The sequence below is a fragment of the Ambystoma mexicanum genome, chromosome 14 (genome assembly GCF_040938575.1).
Source record: "Ambystoma mexicanum isolate Mex_15411 chromosome 14, UKY_AmexF1_1, whole genome shotgun sequence".
NCBI lineage: Eukaryota > Metazoa > Chordata > Amphibia > Caudata > Ambystomatidae > Ambystoma > Ambystoma mexicanum.
Window position 1 is genome coordinate 97,855,779 of NC_090940.1, and position 21,391 is coordinate 97,877,169.

General features: G+C 43.0%; 1 long non-coding RNA gene across 1 annotated transcript in view; it reads right to left on the minus strand.

The window, feature by feature from the left end:
• Window positions 1-12,970: 12,970 nt before the first annotated feature.
• The window catches only part of LOC138527247 (uncharacterized), a 90,027-nt gene continuing 81,606 nt past the window's right edge, over window positions 12,971-21,391 (minus strand). The window contains exon 3 of the long non-coding RNA XR_011283827.1: window positions 12,971-13,952. This is a non-coding gene — a long non-coding RNA (uncharacterized lncRNA). The remainder of the gene's footprint in view (window positions 13,953-21,391) is intronic.

Genomic DNA, 21,391 nt, shown 5'->3' on the forward strand with positions numbered 1-21,391 from the left:
GATAGTTTTTTAAAGTAGAGAAACGACACAGTGGCTGTTTCTCAACGTAAAAAAAAAAATACTAAACAAAATGGCCACCATGGATTGAAGGAGAAGGGAACTAAATGTAGTCCCATCTCCCTTTCCATTGCGTCCTTTGCCATGGAGGGAAAGAGGTAGAACTGCAGGTGTTTCGGGCGCTTTCGACGGATAAGGTGGCCACATGTAAGTTGATCCTGGTTTGGAAGGGTTTGGGGAGTGGGTGAGAAAGGTGTAAGTGTTGAGTGAGTGGGTGAGTGTGTGGGAGAATAGGGCACCGGGCCAGCGAAGGCTTATGCCCAGACTGGGAAGATGGTGGCCTCTTGCTTCTCAGGAGTCTCGGAATGCGGCCAGTGCAATGAGGCCCACCTTCCAAGCGTCCTGATTGGTTCAGAGGCCCAATCACATGACCTCTTGGATGCTAATAAAATGAAATGAAATTATATTTTATTTATATCGCGCTCGTACACAAGTGTTTCAGAGCGCGATAAAGGCAAAGGCAACACTAAAGAGTGATGGCTGAAAGGCATGGAATAAATCACAACTACAGGCATTGTCCTTGGCAACACTTCAAAGCATCTTTTGTTAGCCTGTCTTACTATAACAGAAGGGAAAACACCATATGAAAATTAGGCTTGGCCCCACCCCAAGGGGAAGTCCAGCAGAGGCATAGCCAGGATTTTCTAACAAGTGGGGCCTGAAGGTAACGCAGTTGGGCCCACTACAGTGACATTAACATCTGTAAATGCTCATACAGCGCTGCAGAGAAGGCATTTACAGATTCTGGGTGGGCCTTGCCCGCTCAGGCCCAACCCTGCCTGGACCTCTGCAGTCCAGTCCAAACTGCTAAGTCACATTCCTTCTGTAGAGACTACAAGCAACCCCAAACATGTGTAAACCTCATTGGGGTCATCAGAGAGATGTTGCTTGGGTATATAGGCACAGCAGGCTCTGGGCACACTTACGTGCGTACCTATCCACCCTATGGTGACAAATGCAACACTGAAGAGTGATGGCTGGAAGGCTTGGAATGAATCACAACAAAAGGCATTACTCTGGGAAAACCTCCAAATATTGTGTCTCCCATAGTAAGAGGGGGTATTACAAGATGTGGGTCCCTTGCCTGCTACACCACTGGAAACTAAGGGTCTCCTTACAGATGAGGTCCAACAAGGCCGAAGCATGTCTGGGGTTGCTTGTGTTTCCATGGAGCGGGGATGCAGCTCAGCGCGACGTTGGACTGCTCTGATTGGTGGCAGTACCAAGAGTGATTTGCCTATGGCCGATCCCCTTCTGCAATGGCGCAGATGAGATAAACACTGGGGCGGGGAAGGTTGCCTAGAACAGTGCCCGTGGTTAAGATGAATTCAAAACCTTCCACCCATCACAATTTTTAGTTATAATAACTGCAAAGGTACTACTTTGCTGACTGCCAAACATTGCATTTTAGCTCCAGGCAAGACCAACAGTGAACATGGTTGAAAGTCCATAGAGCAGTGTGGTGCATTTTGCCTGTGAAAGCAGAATATCGCCTCCATCCTGAATTTTCATGAGCGTGAATTGCAATCCTAATTTCAGCCACCTGCTTTGATGAGGGATGGGGCAAGTATTTATGCCAGACCAGGCGAGGCGCCATTTTGTCACTGGGATGAGGAAGAGCTTGGGGGACTGGGGCCAGGTAGGGAATGTGAGACTCACGAAAGTGGCACATTTCATGTTTTAGGGCAAATATTGCACCCGAGTATGGCCCTCTGCAAGCGGCACCCAATGCTGTCACTTAAAACTACCTTATAGTGGCACTATAAATAAATAAGTAAACTATGTCTGTTCTATAAGCACAATGATATTAAAAAAATCACGGTAGCTATAGCAGCGAAGATTGCATATTCCCGATGAAGAGTATGCAACGCTCAACCTTTAAGAATTATTTTAATTCCGTGGAGAGGGTAGCATGCTTGAGCAAAACTGCATGTTATCCAGAGAGGAACTAGCCCGCGGGAAAAAAATGTGACAGTCTGATGGAAAAGAACCTGGGAAGCTACTTACCTTCTAATGAGAAACCTGCTACTCACCAAAATATACTTCGAAATCATGCCAGGCGGGAGCCGGAGACGGTCTACAGGCGTAATTTGCAATCTGTATTTTTTCCCGCTTTCTATGTCCATTTCCGGTGCTCTGTTGGAGTAAACGGCGCATTCCGAATCAAATCAAGAGCGAGAGAAATTAGAAACGTAGACTCTGCCAGATCTGGTTTTCAAGAAGGTTTTGATAGCATTGTGTTATTAGCCGCTATGACCTGCGTCGGGAAAACACCGAGCAGCAGGTGCAGAGGCTGGCATGGCACCAGCCGCAGATATCAGAGTAATGGGGCCTATTAAAATATATATTAGTACTAATTTCCTTTTACTCATGTTCCGACATTATCACATCCAGTTAGAAATGCCAATTTTGAGCTCCAATAAAGTGGGGGAATAGTGTGCAGGGCCATTTTCCTATGGTTTTGAACTAGTAATACAATTTGATTGGTGTATACAAAATGAGCACTGGGGGAGCGTGCAAAGTTAGCAGTTTTGGCTGTGTACGCCTTGCATGTGGGCGTGTCTGGGGCGTTCCGGCCACGACTTGCGAATATGGTTACTTTGTGCAGTGAATTCCATGAATACGCATGGCGTGCATTTTTTATTCAGAGCGCAGCGTCGCGCAGTGTCCTTGTCAGCGCACGGCCCTTGCAGGATTTCTGCGCACATTTTCATGAATCAGGCCTTTTGTGTGCAGACTGCCCATGCCCAGGAGCGCAACCCTCACCCGTGCAAACAGTAAACTATATATCACACGAGAGCAGCAGACATATGCCTCTCGCCTCCAGTTAAGGAAAAGACACTGCTGCTAGAACAGGATCTGCCCAGCACCCTGCTCTGGAAGTATGGGAAAGGCAACTCTTCAGTAGGGATGTGCTGGGAAGGGAGAATCATGTCCCTACAGAAGCAGTTTACTGTGTGAATGGAATATATACAATATAGATGTTTTCAGTGAAAACACTTTCGTTACAGGAGAATCAGTCCAGCCTTTCAAAACCCTAGAAATTCAGGGAAAATACTTCGGGTGAAGTGCCGCTAAGTGGCCACTTTAATGCTATGACACCTTCACTCCGATCCACCAATTCCACAGTTTATGAGCACACCAAGGACATCACATATGACATCATTGTTGACATCACTAGGCACTATAACATATGGATGACATCACTGATGGCATCACATGTGATTTCACATTAGACGTCACGTGTGATAGTGCTGGAAACTACTCAGAGAGATTGCTCAATTTAGAGACATGACAACCATTGGATGAGGAAGAGGAGGAGTGACTGGGATGAGGAAGACCATGAGTGACTAAGAAAAGGAAGAGCATGAGGAGCTGCAATGAGGAAGAGCATGAAGAAGCAGACCAAGAACAAGCATGAGGGACTGCAACAATGAAGATGAGGGAGAGTGATGAGGGAGAGTATGAGAGAGAGCAACAAGGAAAAGGGATTGCGCAGAGGAAGAGCGTGATAGACTGGGACGCCAGGAGGAGCATTAGGGAATACAAGGAAGAGCAAGAGGGACTGCGATGGGGAACAGCATGAGCGATTGTGATGAGGAAGAACATGAGGGTCTGTGATGATGAAGGGCATGGCGGACTGTGACAACATGAGGGATTACAACAATTAAGACTATGAAGAATTGTGATGAGGACGAGCATGAGGAACTGGGACAAGGAAGAGCATGAAGCAATGCTAGACGAGGAATAGCATAAGGGACTGTGTTGAGGAAGAGAAAGAGGGACTGGTGCAAGGAAGAGCTTGATGGATGGCACAGAAGAAGAGCAAGAAGGACTGGGGCAAGGAAGAGCATGAGGGGTGGCACAGAAGAAGAGCATGAGGGATTGGGCTAGGAAGAGCATGATGGATGGCACAGAAGAAGAGCATGAGGGACTGGGGCAAAGAAGAGCATGATGAATGTCACAGTAGAGCATGAGGGACTGGGGCAAGGAAGAGCATGAGGGGTGGCACAGAAGAAGAGCATGATGGACTGGGGCAAAGAAGAGCATGAGGGATGGCACAGAAGAAGGGCATGAGGGACTTGGGCAAGAAAGAGCATGATGGACAGCACACATGAAGAGCAAGAAGGACTGAGCAAGCAAGAGCATGAAGGATGGCACAGAAGTAGAGGAAGAAGGACTGGGGCAAGGAAGAGCATGAGAGAGGGCACATAAGTAGAGGAAGAGGACCTAGGGCAAGGAAGAGCATGAGGGATGGCACAGAAGAAGAGCATGAGGGACTGAGGTAAGGAAGAGCATGAGGGGTGGCACAAAAGAAGAGCATGAGGGACTGGGGCAGGGAAGAGCATGAAGGACAGCACAAACGTAGAGCATGAGGGATTGGGGCAAGGAAGGGCATGAGGGACAGCACAGAAGAAGAGCACAGTGGACTGGGGCAAAGAAGAGCATGATGAACAGCACAGAAGAGCAAGAGGAACTGGGGTAAGGTAGTGAAAGTGGGACTGGGGTGAGGAAGAACACGAGGGACCGGGGCAAGGTAGAGAATGTGAGACTGGGATGAGGAAGAACACAAGGGACTGGGGCAAGATAGAGAATTTGGGACTGGGATGAGGAAGAACACGAGGGACTGGGGCAAGGTAGAGAATGTTGGGCTCGGATGAGAAAGAACACAAGGGACTGTGGCAAGGCAAATAATGTGGAATTGGGATGAGGAAGAACATGGTTGACTGCACAAAAAAATTGCAATGAGGGACAGCAAGGAAGAGGGCAGTAGGGTAGGTGCTGATGTGTCTGGGTTCGAGGGTGAGCTGCAGATGAGGTGCAAGGTGAGGTAAGTGCTATGCGGCCAGGCGCCACGTTGGGTGGAAAGTGTAAATCTCCAGTGCAGAGGATGTACCGAGGCAAGTGCTGAAGGAAGAAAGATGCTGGGGAGATTGGGGGTGCATGGCCAGAGGCCGAGAGGATGCATAAGGGTCCAAGACACCAATCACAGCAACAGTGGGATTAGCAGAGGAAGGAAGAAGAGAAAGAGGAGGAAAAGAGGAGAGTCTTCAGGTGTTTTTAGAACTTCAAAAGGTCCTGCTAAAGATGCAGTGTGAGGGGAGGGCTGTTCCAGAGGAGGGAGCCAGCAGAGGAATGCGAGCAACCTCCTGCTCTCTGGTTAGTGAAACGCTTTACACACAGAGAGTTGGTGCCAGAGGAGCATAGAGGTCTAGAAGGAGACTATTTGGTGAGAGAGAGTTGCAGATAGTGTGGTCTCTTGCCCCAGATAGCCTTGTGGATGATGCAGAGGGATTTGAATGTGATCCGTCCAGCAACTGGAGTCAGTGGAGACTGTTTAGGCCAGGAGAGATGCGGTCCCTGGGTTTACAGCCAATGTTAGTCTCTCTGCTCTATTCTGGATTAGCTGAAGGAGTCTCAGAGTGGAAGAAGCTAGATTGAGGCGGAGGAGGCTGTTACAGTAGTCAAGCCTAGAGAGAACCAGGGCTCCGGAAACCTTGAGCTTCTGGGGAAAGGTGAGAAATGGGAGAATTCCTTTGAGAAGGAAGAGTTGGAAGTGGGACTTGTTAGCAATGTCCTGAGTGTGACGGAGGAAGGATAAAGAGGAGTCAAAGATGACTCCAAGGTTTCTGGCTTCAGAAGAAGGAGCAGGGGAAAGCCCAAGGCGGGAGTCCAGAGAGAAGGGAAGACAGAGGGAGCAAGGCATCCATTAAAAAGGATCTCAGTTTTGCTGGCATTGAGGCAGAGACCATTGGAAGATGACCAAGCCTGGAAGGCAGACAGGCAGTCAGGAATGAAGGAAGGTGCGAGTGAGTCAGCCGGAAGTCTGAAAAAGCTATCAGTGTGGTCTGCATACCACTGGAAGTTGGGGAGAAGGAGGAGATGAGTTGTACCAGATGAACAAGGTAAATGTTAAAGAGTCAGGGGGAGAGGACGATCCCTGGGGGACACCACAGGTGGAGTAGGAAGTAGGAGAGGAGAAGGTGCCCAGGATAACATGGGTAGAACGTCCAGTTAGGAAAGAAGTCAGCCATTCCAGTGTCCATTCCAAGATACCAAGGGTATCATGCAGCCTCTGTATGAGGATGGAATGGTTGACAGTGTCAAAGGTAGAAGAGAGATCAAGTAGAATGAGGACAGCTGGGGAGTTGGAATCCAGGGATGTGAGCAGTTCCTGTGTGCCTCTGGATGCTCAGAATCCAGAATGATGATTGTGTAGACCACTGAAAAGTTCAGTGTGCTAGTTCAGTTGGGGCACGGCCAGCTTCTCCAGCAGTTTCCCTGGGAAGGGGGTGATTGAAATAGGGTGGTAGTTGGCAGGGCAGGTAGGGTCTGGTGAAGGATTTTTCAATAGTGGGCGCACAATGGAGTGCTTGAGGAGGGGAAAGAGCCAGTGGCAAAAGAGTGGTTGCAGAAATCGGCGAGTGTGGGGGCAAGAGAACCAATGTTGTCCTTGAAAGTTCTGGACAAGCAGGAGGGAACCTGTTTGGAAGAAGCCTTCGTAGAGCTGACAACTCTGGTAACTTCTTCAGATGTGACAGGGGTGAAGCAGGAGAAGGGAGAAAGAGGAGGGGGAGTGGCCAAGAAAGGCAAGGGGGTGTGAAATGGATTAGGTTGGTGAGTAACACGGGTATTCAGGATGTCGTGAGTGTTGGTGGCAAAGAGCGTGGCCAGTGCATTGCAGAGGACCTGGGAAGGAAGAGGGGAGGACGAGACTGCAGAAGGGTTGGCTAGCTACATGCAGATTTTGAAATGTTCAGCCTTGTTATTGGCTGCACCTGATACCCGTGCCTTAATGTGGGCCCTTTTCTTGGCATGGATCGCAAGTCTGTATTGCCTTTGGAGCAGGCGGCAGGCTAGTTTGTCAGAGAGTGAACCTGAGGTTTGCCACTTCCATTCTGCTGCTCTGCACTGTCCTTTCAGGGCTGCAAGTACAGAGTCATACCAGGTGTTATGCTTAGAGGCAGGTTTCAGGCAGATCGTCATGACTGGGGCAAGGATGTCAAGGGTATTGGTGATTGCTGAGTGAAGATCGCAGAGAGTAGAGTCTGAGGTGGAGTCTGAGATAGGGGGGAAGGAGGATGAAGATAGAGGCAAAGGCAGCGACTGACATCCGTTTCATCGGGCAAATGTTTGAGAGTGAGGTGCGTTAGGAGGGCCCAAGGGACCCAGGTTGGAGGAGAGGAGAGCATGGTCTGACCAGGAGAGAGGGATGACCAGGGGGGAGCGAGTGAGAGGTCGGTGTGGATGATGGTGTCCAGGGTGTGTCCAGCTGAGTGGGTTGGGCTGGAGGGGAGGATCGTGAGGGAGAGAGAGGTGTAGAGGTCAATGAAAAGAGTGGATGCTGAGGCAGAGGCTTCCAATTGGATGTGGAAGTCACCCAAGAGGAGGAGGTTGGAAGTGGAAGAAAGTAAAGAGGAGCAGAAATCAGTCTATTCAGAGAGGAACAGGGTGGTATCACCTGGAGGCTGGTAGATGGTAACAATGATCAGAGTGGAGGAGGGAGAGATGACCAACTTGCAGACCAGGCTCTCGAAGGAAGTATAGAGTTGGGTGGGTACGATGGAAGAAGGAACCCAGTCAGAATAGATCAAGGTGACCCCTTCGCCAGCATTGTGAGGTCGAGGCTTGGAAAAGATCTTGAAGCCGACAGGAAGGAGGGAGTCAAAAGCAGTGACTGAGCTGGCATTGAACTAAGTCTCAGTGAGAGCAAGAAAGTCGACAGGCCAAGCATGGTGTGTTTCTGTCTTTCATCAACAATGTGTGCATGAGAGAGGCTACTAGTAGTAGAAGGGGTCCTCTTTTGTCTCCATCAAAATGTTGACAGGTGGGCATGCCCCCTTTTTCCAGTCTTAGTCCTTCCCTTTTGATATGCTTTGATATAAATTATATGTTTTGATATAAACATAATATACATTTTATATAAAAATGATATGAGCCATTTTTTATATTGATTTTGTATCATATGTATCAAATGTATATTTGATATAAAGTGTGTATAATTTATATCAGTTTTGAATTAATGTGAATATACATTTTATATAAAATCTATCTAAAGATGGGAGCAGTGATCGACTATGTTGCTTGGTCGAGCACCGAGAGGGAAGTGAGGTCTGAAGACAGGGACTGTGAATCTAGGGTTTTGCAGAGTGACGCAGTGATGACATCGCAGAGGAGTTCCGCTGCAATGTGATAGGAAGTGGAATATGCCATAAAACAATTTTGATATATTTTTAATATAACATTTATATATGAATCGATATAGAAATTGATATTTCGGGTATACAAAAGGATATACAAGTTAATATAAAACATATTTTTGATATATAAATGTATATAAACAATAGTAAAAATTATGTTTTTGATATAGAAATGTATATGCAAATTATTTTTTATATACAATTAATATAACATTTGTATATAAAGTTCAACCAAAGTTTTGATATCAAACATGAGCTTGAATAGAGAGTGTAAATAATGCAAAGCAGTTTGCTTTATAAGGAAAGTATACTTACCAGAGTCTGTATAAAAGTTGAAGCTACTGACTTTGACAACACGTTCCTTTTTAAATAATGAAAAACTGTTCACTTAATAAGTAAACTATGTTTCCCAGAGCCCGTACAAAAGTCAAAGTATTGCTTTTGTTGAATCTTCAGAATTTCATGTGCAGCCTGCATGTGTCTCTCTGCAGCTCTGTGTCCCAGCAAACAGGGGTTGACAGGGGAACTGCTGTGGGAGGGTGTTTTGTACTGCTCAGCCACAGATGATTTAGACACAGTGGAATGTTAGGAATCCCAGCAATTCTGATGACTCACACCAAGGCTCATACGGGCAGCAGGAAAAAACACATACAGGGCTTTATATTTAGCTTGCTAGAATACTGCGACAGATGTGTAAACACACCCAGGGAAATAGACAAGGACATTTGTTTATCAACTAAACCCAAGTTCTGGAATGCTGGCACAGGAGACATCTGCAGGCTGCACTTAATTTGCTGAGTATGCAGGAAATAGAATGTTGTGTTTTGTTGATAAGAAAAGTGTCTCTGGATCCAGCAAACAGCTAAAATGAGATTGTTACAAAACCCCCCACACATGAGTTCAGGAAATCTGTATGTGCTGATAAGAAATGTGTCTCAGGTCCGAGGAAATAGCAAAAATGTGATTGTTACAAAATCCTTACATGTGGGTTCAGAAAGCCCTGGTGTGTTGATAAGAAAAGTGGCACTTAGTCCCATGCAACAGCTAAAATTGGATAGTTACAAACACAATTTCCCAAGTAAGCAGAAATACATAAATCTGTGTGTGTTGATAGGGAAACTGCTCAAGGAAGGGTTGTGTTTTCACCCCTTAAAAGCGGGGTCTGACTCCAGCAGGGGTATTGCCAACCCCACTGTCAGAGTGCTGGCCTGATGATCCCCGTGCAGTGACACTAATTGACTTGGAACAGCTGATTGCAAGTGGATAGGGAAACTTTGCTTTTTGGCTGGATTTGATCATGATACAGGGAGACCCCTGCAAAGTCTTTTAATTAGAAACTGGGCCTGCTGTTTGTTTGGAGTTTATTTTATCAACATCAAAATGGTGACATTGGGGGCATTTTAAGAAATGTGCCTTAATATATTGTTTTTGTATTTTTCTAAAAATGTACAATTTATCTGGATTTATTCAAGCATTGATAGGGCTTTTTAAAACTGTATTTATTGATATTAAGGCCCTTTTTGAGACAGGCCGGGGGTGCAGTCACTCAAAGGCACTAGTCTGGGCATTTTAAAACTTTACAGCTATGTACATTTAATGACGTGTTATTAAATATACAGCTTGCCTAGAATGATCTGTGGTTTTGCATCTCAGCTAGGATAATGCAGGGGCATTGGTAGAACCAGAGAGAGAGAGAAAGAGAGAGAGAGAGAGAGAGAAAGAAAGAGAGAGAGGGAGAAAGAGAGAGAGTGTGTGTGTGTGTGCGTGTGAGATATCACATTAGAACAGTTTTTGAGATTTTGACTGCAGCACTTGGAAACAACGTAAAGTCACTGACCTATATTCAGAATCTGGAATTTCGCTGAGTCTCTGATGGTACAAACATTTTCATACTATGCAAAGAATGCATGTCTAGTTAATGTTCAATTTTGTATTTATTTCTTTTGTATGGGCTCACCGCTGCCCTTTTAGCCATCCCAAATATTCAGTTCTTAAAAAGAAAACAAAGTCTGTGCACAAAATGAACCCTGACTGCACTTTTGGTGCCCCTGTCTTTTTGTGATGTGACATATTTGCACACACACAATGGAGTGATTTAGTTTCACAGTGTGTGAAATAATTAGATTGTATTCAATTGCATGCAATGTGAAATTAGTATTTGAGTATGTGTCAAAGATCACATGTTTTGTTTAATAAAAGAACGCTGGAATGGTGTATTTTTTAAAAGGGAACCAAGTGCCTGGGTGCTGCATCTTACTTGATAGGTTTGGGGATGTGTAAAGTTGGCTTCTTTCAAGTCAAAATGACTGTACCAGTGCATGTTTTAAATTGTGCTGGATTTGTTCTATAAGTAGGTGCTAGAATTTATATTATTCCATGCGCAGTGTTGCACAAAGTAAAACAAAATGTGTCCATTCTCTATCTGCAAGGGAAGCACAGAGTGTTGGCCCGCATCTTTACATCTTTTAAAGCAGTGCTTTGTTAATTGTATGTTGGTAATATAAAATATAGTTCTAACTTTTGCAATGTTGTGCACAATAGTGACACGCCCCAATAGGCTGCGGATTTGGGTATGTGTCAAAGATCACACATCTGGTGAAGTGGTGTAGCCGTGATTCTTTTATATAAACATATTGAAATTGAATTTCCTTAGGGGCCCTGTACTTGGTTGTTACATTGGATTTAATATGTTAATGCTAACATTGCAACACACCGTGATTATTGTAATGCCCTGATGCTCATTGTGTAAAAGATGCTTTATTCTCAGTCTATATTTTCTTCTTGTATTTTAGTGACATAATTTACCCCAACAGATGGATGGCACAACCAGCAGACTCTCAGGATGTGGGTTGTGGCAACCAACAACCAGCAGCTGCTGGATTAATGGCGATTAACTCATCTAATGCAACATGCCCCATCTGGTTTAGGGGCCAGCAAGACCCAAGGATGATGGGAGTTAGCTACAGTTTCAGAATGATCTATGGTGGCACTTCAAAATGGGTCAACGGATGGGGCAGTTCAAAGATGGAGATTGTTGTTTTGATTTCTCAATGGAGCTCGGTAATCAGTGTCTCACGGAATATCGCGGCATGGATTTCGCTGCTTTATTGTCACAAGGGCTTATACATTTGGGACAGCACCGCTAACAAGGCTCAATCATGGAACACTATAGGTAGTGGTATTGCGTCCCCAAACGACACTACAGGAGGCGACAGAGGCCGCAACAGTTTTTAAGTGTGAAGCATTGTCCTACAGGTTTCCACCCCCTAATTTTTTCACAGCGTCCCTGCCGTCTATACCTTTAAATCATCTAGGTCACACAGGCGATGCGCCCGTCCCAGCTGAATGTCTGAGAGTTGGTTATTTGAATCTACATGTTTATTTTTCTCTGCATTAAAACCTTTTCTCTATGCATTAAACTGATTGAGCATACACTTTTTTCCTTTCTGTATTAAATGTGTCTTTCTACATAAAAAAATATGTTTTCAAAATCATTAAATGGTCTGGGTCTTTATTACGTGTTTCTAGTTATCATGTAAAATCACCCATTGCTTGTTGATTTTTAAAGCTATTTTATTCAGAGGTGTAATGCTAGGATGTGGTGGGGCCAGCAATCTGATATGGGCTAAATAAACGGTATTACCCAAATTGACCTTTTACAATTGACCTTTTGCACAATTGACCTAACTATAGTGGTCCTAATTGACCTTCTGCACAATTGACCTTTATATTATTTTAGTTATTTTATATATGTATTGGGTTTGTTTTGGATTATAAATAATATAATGGAATTGGGTGGGGGACTGCAGGGGGTTTTGGAGTGGGTGGGGGGTTGCGGGGGATTCCCCCTGCATATATATCCTAATTGACCTTCTAAATTAGGTCAATTCTCCCGATGTCAATTCTCCCGAGGTCAATTGTGAAAAGGTCAATTAGTATACAACCAAATAAACAGTTTGTATGTTTTAATCACATGTTGTAGGTTAAGACACAGTACAACTCTGTTTCTGTTACAGATGCTAGCTTTTTAATTTTCACAGATGATGCTACATGCGCTTAACATCAGGGCTCAAGTCGCGGGTACAGGCGGGTGGGCGGAGTCCACAACCTTTTTTCAGAGGGTGGACTCAGTCCCTCCCAGCTCTTTGAATTTATGAATTAAAGCAGACCTCTGGGATTGAACTACAGTGGTTTGCAGGCCGGACACTTCACCACTGCAGTACGTAACATGATGAAAAATAACAAAACAACTAAAGGTGCAATTTCCCATGTCAGTTAAGCAAGTTCCAGGGAAAACATTTTTATTGGTTCTTGAAGTTTAAAACATGCACACCTTTTAACGTTTTAAAAACACAGAAGAAAATATCCTCACTTGGTTTTGTGTGTGTGTTGATTTTATGAAAGGCAAATGCCATTCGTCCTGTGCAATTTGGGTGGTTATGCAAAGTAAATTTTATGAAATGTGGATATTTCACCTTGATAGTCTAAATTCTGGTGACGTCACATCCCATTGCGTTTGTTGATGAGTCCCCCCACTTTAATTTTTAGGACTTGACCCTTGCTTAACATCCTTCCATACCTGTCAACGTCCCTTTGTCTTAATATATTTCCAACAACTTCATGCCTGGGCATATTCGCCTCATAACAGCTGAACATAAAGATGCAAACTAGGTGTTATAAACAACACATTTTTATTAACATTTAAAACAGCCATATTTATTCAGATTTTATTCACAATAGTCTGGGTTATCAGATGTTGTACGACGATCCTATCAGCTACAAAATGTGCGGTAGCAGCAGCCAACACATGGCATGTTGCTTCTGCACTTTTATTTTTTTTAAAGCCATCCTTCCTTGGCATTTTAAGGCCTCATTCATCTCCCTACGTTGCAAACTAAGTTGAGAACTCTAAACATTTACATGTATGTTCATATAAATATTGGTGCATTTTGTGCAGACTGTTGCTGAGAGATAATTGTGTATGCGTATACAGCGTCCTATACATGTAAATGTTTCTCCTGGCATCGTGACAGAGTAACAAGTTTGGACAGAACAGTTTTTGTGATCACTTTAACAAAAATGACCTAAGCTCCGTGCACACTTTTGAGTATAAAACTATGCAAAATGAGTACTCTCTCTCTGTTTATCTTGCAATTTTTCTCATATTTGATTTATTTAAACACAAAGTATAAATGATGGTGGCAGATGTCACACATCAGTTTAAAGTTTCTTGAATACTCAAAATGTAAATCTTTCTACAATTTGGCATTACCTCATGCTTTAGGTAATGTCAAATTGTAGAAAGATTTACATTTTGAGTATTCAAGAAATACCTCTTGTGACAACATAGCAGCAACATCTGTGACGGCTCCTTGGGTCTGCATCCATATGCCGAGACATTTCCTGAGACACTGATTACCCAGCACCATTAAGAAGTAGAAAAAAAACAATCCCCATCTTTGAACTGCCCTATCCGCTGACCCATTTTAAAGTGCCAACATAACATAGGTCATTCTGAAACTGTGGCTGACCCCCATCATCCTTGGGTCTTGCTGGCGCCTAAACCAGATGGGGTGTGTTGCATTAGATTAATCAATCACCATAAATCCAACACCTGCCGGTTCTCAGTTGCCGCAACCCACGTGCAGAGAGTCTGCCATCTGTGCCATCCATCTGTTGGGGTAGACAATGTCACTAAAAATACAAGAATAAATATAGATTCAGAATAAAGCATCTTTTACACAATAAGCATCAGCGCATTACAATATTAACCAACAATAGTACAACTGCAGCAACACACAGTGTGTTGCAATGCCAGCGTCAACATATTAAATCCAATGTAATAACCAAGTTTCAATCTGTTAATATAAAAGAATCACGGCTACATGACTTCACCAGATGTGTGATTTTTGACACATACTCAAATTCACAGCATCTTGGGGCATGTCAATATTGTAGAAAACATTGCAAAAGTTAGAACCATACTTTAAATTGCTAGCATACAATTAAAAAGGTGCAGCTTTAAAAGATGTAAAGATGCAGGCCACAACTCTGCGCTTCCCTTGCAGATAGAGAATGGACACTTTTTGTTTTTCTTTGTGCCACTCTACGCACAAAATACAATACAATGTAGCACCTACTTGGAATTACAAAATGAATCCAAGAAAATCTAAAACATGCACTCGTACAGTCATTGGCACTTGAAAGTAAACATATTTTACACATCCACAAACCTGAAGTAAGATGTAGCACCCTGCCACTTCCAAACCTTTAAAAATAATACACCATTACAACATTCTTTTATTAAACGCAACATATGCGATCTTTGGCACATAGTCAAATACTAACTTCACATTGCACGCATTTGAATACAATCTGATTATTTCACACACTAAAAATATTGTATTGGTGCTGTGGAACTAGAACACTGCATTGTGTGTGTGCAAAAATGTTGCATCACAAAAAGACAAGTGCATCAAAAGTGCATTCAGGGTTTATTTTGTGCAATGACTTTTGCTTTTTTTAACTGAATGTTTAGGACAGCTGTAACGGTTGTGGTGAGCCCATAAAAAATAAATAAAACATGGCATATTAACTAGAAATGCATTCCTTGCAGAATATGAAAATGTTTGCACCACCAGAGACTCAGTTATATTCCAGATTACAGAAATATATATATATATATATACACACACACACACACACACACACACACACACACACACACGCACGCACACACATTCTATCAACATCTCTGCATTATCCTGACTGATATGCAAAACCACAGAGCATTCCAAGCACACTTTACATTTAAAAACATGTCATTAAAATTGCATAGCTGTTTAGTTTAAATATGCACAGCCTAGTGCCTTTGAGTGCCTCCTCACCCCAGGCCTGTCTCAAAAAAGGCCTTTATATCAATTAATACAGCAATAAAAGCCTTATCAATGCTTGAATACAACCACATGAATTGTACATTTTTAGAAAAATACTAAAACAATACACTAAAGTGCCTTTCTTAAAATACTCCCAAGCTCACCTTTTTGGTGTTGTTTAAATAAACTCCAAATAAACAGCAGACCCAATTGCCAATTAAAATGCTTTGCATGAGTCACCCGGTATCACGATTAAATCCAGCTGAAAAGCAAGGTTTCCCCAGCAATTAGCAATAAGCTGTTCCAAGTCAATAAGTGTCACTGCACAGGGATCCTCATGCCAGCACTCTGATAGTTGGTTGGCAATACCCCTGCTGGAGTTAGACTCCCCTTTTAAGGAATGAAAACACAACTCCCCCCTGAGCAGTCTTCTTATTAACACATACAGATTTATTTATTTCTGCTTACTTGGGGAATGGGTTTTGTAACAATCAAATTCTAGCTGTTTCATGGGTCCAGTGCCACTTTTCTTATCAACACACCAGGGCTTCCTGAATCCATGTGTGGGGATGTTTTGTAACAATCTAATGTTTGCTGTTTCTTGGGTCCAGAGACACTTGTCTTATCAACACGTACAGATTTCCTGTACTCATGTGCGTGGGGTTTTGTAACAATCTTATTTTAGCAGTTTCCTGAGTTCAGAGACACTATTATTATCAACAAAACACAGAATTCTATTTCCTGCATACTCTGCAAATTAAGCTCAGCCTGCAGATGTTTCCTGTGCCTGCATCACGCCAGTTGGGTTTAGTTGGGATAAACAAATGTCCTTGTTTATTTCCCTGGGTGTGTTTACACAGTTGTTGCAGTATTCCAGGGAGCTAAATATAAAGCCCTGTCTGTGTTTCCTGCTGCCTGCTCGAGCCTTGGTGTGAGTCATCAGAATTGCTGGGATTCCTGGCATTCCATTGTGTATTAATCATCTTTGGTTGAGCAGTACACAGCAGTTCCCCTGTCAGACCCTGTTTGCTGGGACACAAAGCTGCTGAGGGACACATTAATGTAACCGGGGGGGGGGCGTTCTACCCTTAAATTTTCAGTATTTGCAATTATTTTATGCAAAAACATTTATACCTTTGCACTATGCTAATGGGACAAGACCATCTTTGTCTCATAGATATGCAGCCTAAAAATACACACTCTAAACTGTAATTTGCACGTGAGATGCTGTAGATTCAATAAAAGCAATACTTTGACTTTTGTACAGGCTCTGGGAAACACAGTTTACTTTTAAAGTGAACTGTTTTTCATTATTTATAAAGAAGCACGCCTTGTCAAAGTCAGTAGCTTGAACTTTTGTACAGACTCTGGTAACAAGACTTTCATTATAAAGCAAACAGCTTTTCATTAGTTACACTCTGTATCAAAGCTCATCTACATGCAACATATAACATTGATATACATTTGTATTTCCAAAAATATTGTTTATGAAAAAATTGTATATCAAACATGTTTGATGTCAACATTTTGGGGGAACGGTATATAAAAATGTTATATTTAAAAAATATACATTTCTATGTACATTTCTATACAAAAATATAATTTTTAATATTAATATTCATATACATTTCTATTTCAAAAAATATTGTTTATAAAAAAAGTATATGAGAAATATAAATGTTTACATTAATGTTCATATACATGTTATATTAAAGAGGGATCAACATTGTTTGATGGCATTTTTTGCTTCCTATAACATTGTGGAGGTACCCCTCTGTGACGTCATTACCGTATCACTCTGCAAAACCCTAGATTTACAGCCCCTGTCTTCAGAGCTCACTTTGCTCTCGGCGCTCGACCAATCAACATCGTTGACTTCTGCTCCCATCTTTATATAGATTTTATATGAAATTTGTTTTCATTTTATATCAAAACACATGTAAATCATACACACTTTATATCAAATATACATTTGATATAAAATCGATATCAAAAAGTGTTCATATTTTATATCAAATGTATATTAAGTTTGTATCAAAGCATATCAAAAGGGAGAGGGACTAAGTCCGGAAAAAAGGCCATGCCCCCTGTCAACATTTTGATGGAGACAAAAGAGGTCCCCTTCTACTACCCAGCTATGCATTCCCTGACAACTACCTTTAGGGGATACATGAGCTTTGAGCTCACTGGCCAGCATTGAAGGACTGTGGGAGCTCTGGGTGGTCCCCCTTTAACTTCCTCCAGGGGTTACATCATGAAGCGGGTGGCCCGCCCTGGCCCCTAGAATTTCCAAGTCTCCCTTTACTGGTGGGGCCACTCTGGCTCCATCAAACTGACCACGCTGACATTCATACCTCTAACCAGTGTTGGTCATTGGGCCAGATTTTTCCAGGTCTGAATTCAGGCAAAATATGTCGCCCCGGATTTGAGCAAACCATGTATGCCCTTCAAAGGTTTGAAAGTTTTTAAGGTGCTTTTGTTGATGCCGAAATTGGATTTGAACACAGGTCCTCAGGATGAAAGTCAAGAAACTTCCAAGCTAGACCACTTGAACACCTTGTTAAGATGCATGTGAATATCAATCTGTTAAGAGTGCATGCTCCAGGAAATATTTATTCAATCTTTGTAGGTTTAGAAGGTGGGCACCTTTTATACTGTGCGAGCAGCATCATAGGAAACACCCCTCTAGTGGGTTATTTTCTATGTGTTAATACCTAATTCATCTCCTCAAAAGGAAAAATGTTTATTTATGGGCAGGGCTTAGAAAATTCTCCTGCGTTCACCAACTCCCCGACCGCCTGTCTTCCCCAGTGCAAACTCCCAGATAATAATTTCCATTTCCAGCACTGCCTCTAACCTACAGTCTGATTAATGAGGTGGCTGCGTCAGAGCCTTTTCTTTTTAACCATTTCACATTAATTTGGCTGAAGGATCAACGGGGAGGTGGTCCGGTTGCGAGATCCACTGTTGGTTTTAGCCAGAGGATGGTGTCAGGCAATGTCCCAGCCAGCCATTTTGGCAATCAAATACACACAGTTTTATTTGCCGGTTTAAGGCAGGTTGCTTTATCTACACACAAAAATATAACCAGGAGCCCTCTGTCCCTTGACCATGAGTCCTGCTGCAGGTGCCCTTCCCTGATTTAACAATTTCATACATTTTCTACAGGGCTGTTGTGACCCTCTCTCTTCCTCCAATTGTTCTCGTGCATCAATCGGCACTATGCTCCTATGACATAAATATTCTATCTCATCATCTTTTAATCCCCTACTCCCGTTCATTTCTTCTTCTCTTCTCCCTCAATTCATCTTCGTCTAACCTTCTTTGCAACCTACGTACTTTAATTCTTTAGTCTTCTATCTCTTCTCGTTTCTTCTCTTCTAATCTCTCCTTTTCTTTCTTTGCCTCATATCTTCTTCGTTCTTCCCTTCGCTTGCATTCTTCATCCCCTTCTTCTATGTATGCCCTTTCCTCTTCCTTCTCTTTCTTTTCCCGCTCTTCTCTTTCCTCTCTTTCTCATACCCCATTAATGCCCTTATCGTCTAGCTGAAGTAATATTTGTCCTCCCATCCAATGATTCTGTGCTATCATTAGTCCCTTAGCTTTATCCTTTATTTATTTCTATTTCTTTGCTTCTTCCTCTATCTCCATTTGTCTGTCTTGCCTATCCTTTCAGTCATCACGCTGTTTACTTTCATTGCGTGTTGATATATCTTTTCTCTGCTTTTGCTCTCTTCCGCATTATCCTCACTGTTATAAGCAGGGGGTGCATACATTGGATTAACATACCCAGCTGCTGCTTTTAATTCCTTTAGAGGGTATATTCCCTTCTCCTCTGCATCTACTGTAAGGACGGCATGGTATCAACAGTAAGACAGACAAGTGACCACAGTTCAAGGCTGTTTCTTGAACTTCAACAAGGGTGTGATAAACACCTCTCCAATCCTAATTATACAGATGGGAGCAAGCTACGACTATCAAATAATAATAAATCAGTCCTAGTGGTGTATCTTCAAAATAAAAGAGCCTATACTAAAAAACCTATTGCCAATCCTTCCCTCTACATACAAACAGCTTGGTGGGTAATGTTACAAAAAGAAAGAACCGTTCAAAGTGATATGTCAGGATGTTCAGGCCATTGGCCTCCCTTCCCCATGTTTTTAGCACTGGACAAGGTGGTTCACTCGAGTGTAGCACAGTTTCTCGCTTCTTTAGCATGAGAATACAGTTCAATCATAGCATCGGGACCATCTGTATGTAAGTCTCTTTACTCCTCAAAGTCTTTTCATTCAGAGGGCCTGATGCAACCAAACAAAAACAATAAGTTATTTTCCTCCTTGCATTTCTACAAGTATTCACTTTAGGTGACTCACTATTCACCCATATCCCCCTCAGTTGGGCTCAGATCGCTTTAGTACAATGTGCTTTCCCTTTTGATCCCCCTCAGTCGGGCTCAGATCTCTTTAGCACAATATTCACAGGATATTCTTTTGGCGACTCACGGTTCACGGCGGATCCCCCTCAGCCAGGCTCAGGTTCCCTATTAAACACAATTAGTCTCCCTGAGCCAGGCTCGGACCAATTTCAATCAAGTATCGAAGACTTTCGAATGTGCACAGGGTGTAGCTTGACCCGTTGTTGCACGACTTTGATTTTACAATTCCTTCTCTTTACATTTGTCCCCTTCGGGTTTGGACACCTAACAGAGTCTTCTGAATGAGCACCCAAGTGGTGCTAGACAACTCCGTTTACAGTATCTATCGTCACTTCAAAGTTCAGTCACTCATTTAGTGCTGTAATTATGTTTGCATCACTTGCCACATACGCCTAATGAACTGTCTTCTTGTGTTCCAGACAGCCCGGGTTGGTATCAGTCTCTCCAACTCACCGGCTGTGCTGTCTTCTCTGGCTTTTCTTTGTTGTAGGAGCCAAGGACAGTAACATGGAGGCAACTGCTTCTCCCGCCTTGACTATCAACGAGGGAGACCCATGGGTAATTTCAACACACAATGCCGGAGTGTTCAGCTTTGATTCCAGCTCTTACGTTTTCTACTCTCAAAGGCTCATAAAAGTTATGGTATTTTGGTGAAAAGGTCAAGGGCTCTTCCTTTGTGCTCCTTTTCGGTCTCAACGTCTTTCGCCTTGTATTAAACTGCCATCTTGGAGCCGTTGCTTCCTCGTGTGCTTTGCCTCACTCAGAGTATGCTTGTGTACTCTGCCTTTTATCTGTGTGGGGAAGTGTGATGGAAGTCAGGTGTGTGGAATGATCAGTAATTGCCTGGCCCTGCCTGACCATCGTGTTGGGACATGTCAGGTATACGGCTCGGGTGTTAGTCTGTTTTCCCTCACAGTGAGTTGCCCGTGAGAAAGTGTTTGTGTTGGAAAAGGGGGGTTTGAATCCCTAAGTATCCTACCTGGTAGGATGGGGTAAAGGTCTTACAGGGAAGGGGCTACTGCGTCTTGCCGTCTGGTGTCCCACTGCCACTCCCCAAAGACCTCCCATCCAGGAGATCCTCCTGTACTGGTCCACCCCCAAGAACTGGATCCAAAAGAGATGGGCGTGTCCAGGCCACCTGGATGACAGATCCCCAGGGACTAGCAGGTGAGACACCGTCAGGTGTCTCACACTACGCTCTTATCTTCAGGAGGGGAAAGGGGAGCCGAAGGCGTTTTAATCTCCCCTTTATGCTGAACAAGCATCCACTCCCTCTCGGCTGGATCTTCTCTCTCACTCTAGTACATCTTCCATAATTCTAAAATGGCCAGACTTTTCTGTAATGTTTTTCCCTTATATGTGGCATGCAAATACGTTTCCATATGCCGCAATAAGGTTTTCGACAGCAAACCCTCCTGGTGCAATTGCATGAGTGTCTTATTAGTCGCCCATTCCGAATTATATTTCCTTATCTTCGCTGTGTATCTCGGCAATGTCTTACACAGGTGTAAAAGAGGAGTGTCCCCCATGATGATGAGTCGATTTCAACCGTCAATATTTACCCGTCCTTTTATTTGATTATTTATTTTATCAAATATACCACACCATTAAACCATCAATCACTGTTTATAATCCCAAAAAGAAACATTTTAACTGCTTACTTTTTTATTTAAAAATCTATGCAATGATATTCTGTTTACTCCTTTGTTTACACTTTCTATCTAGTTTTGTTATCTCATTCTTTTATTATTGGTATTTTAAGGGTCTCTTCTTTATATTAATTTCCTTTAATTTTTATCCTCCTGATTGACGTCAATCTCTTG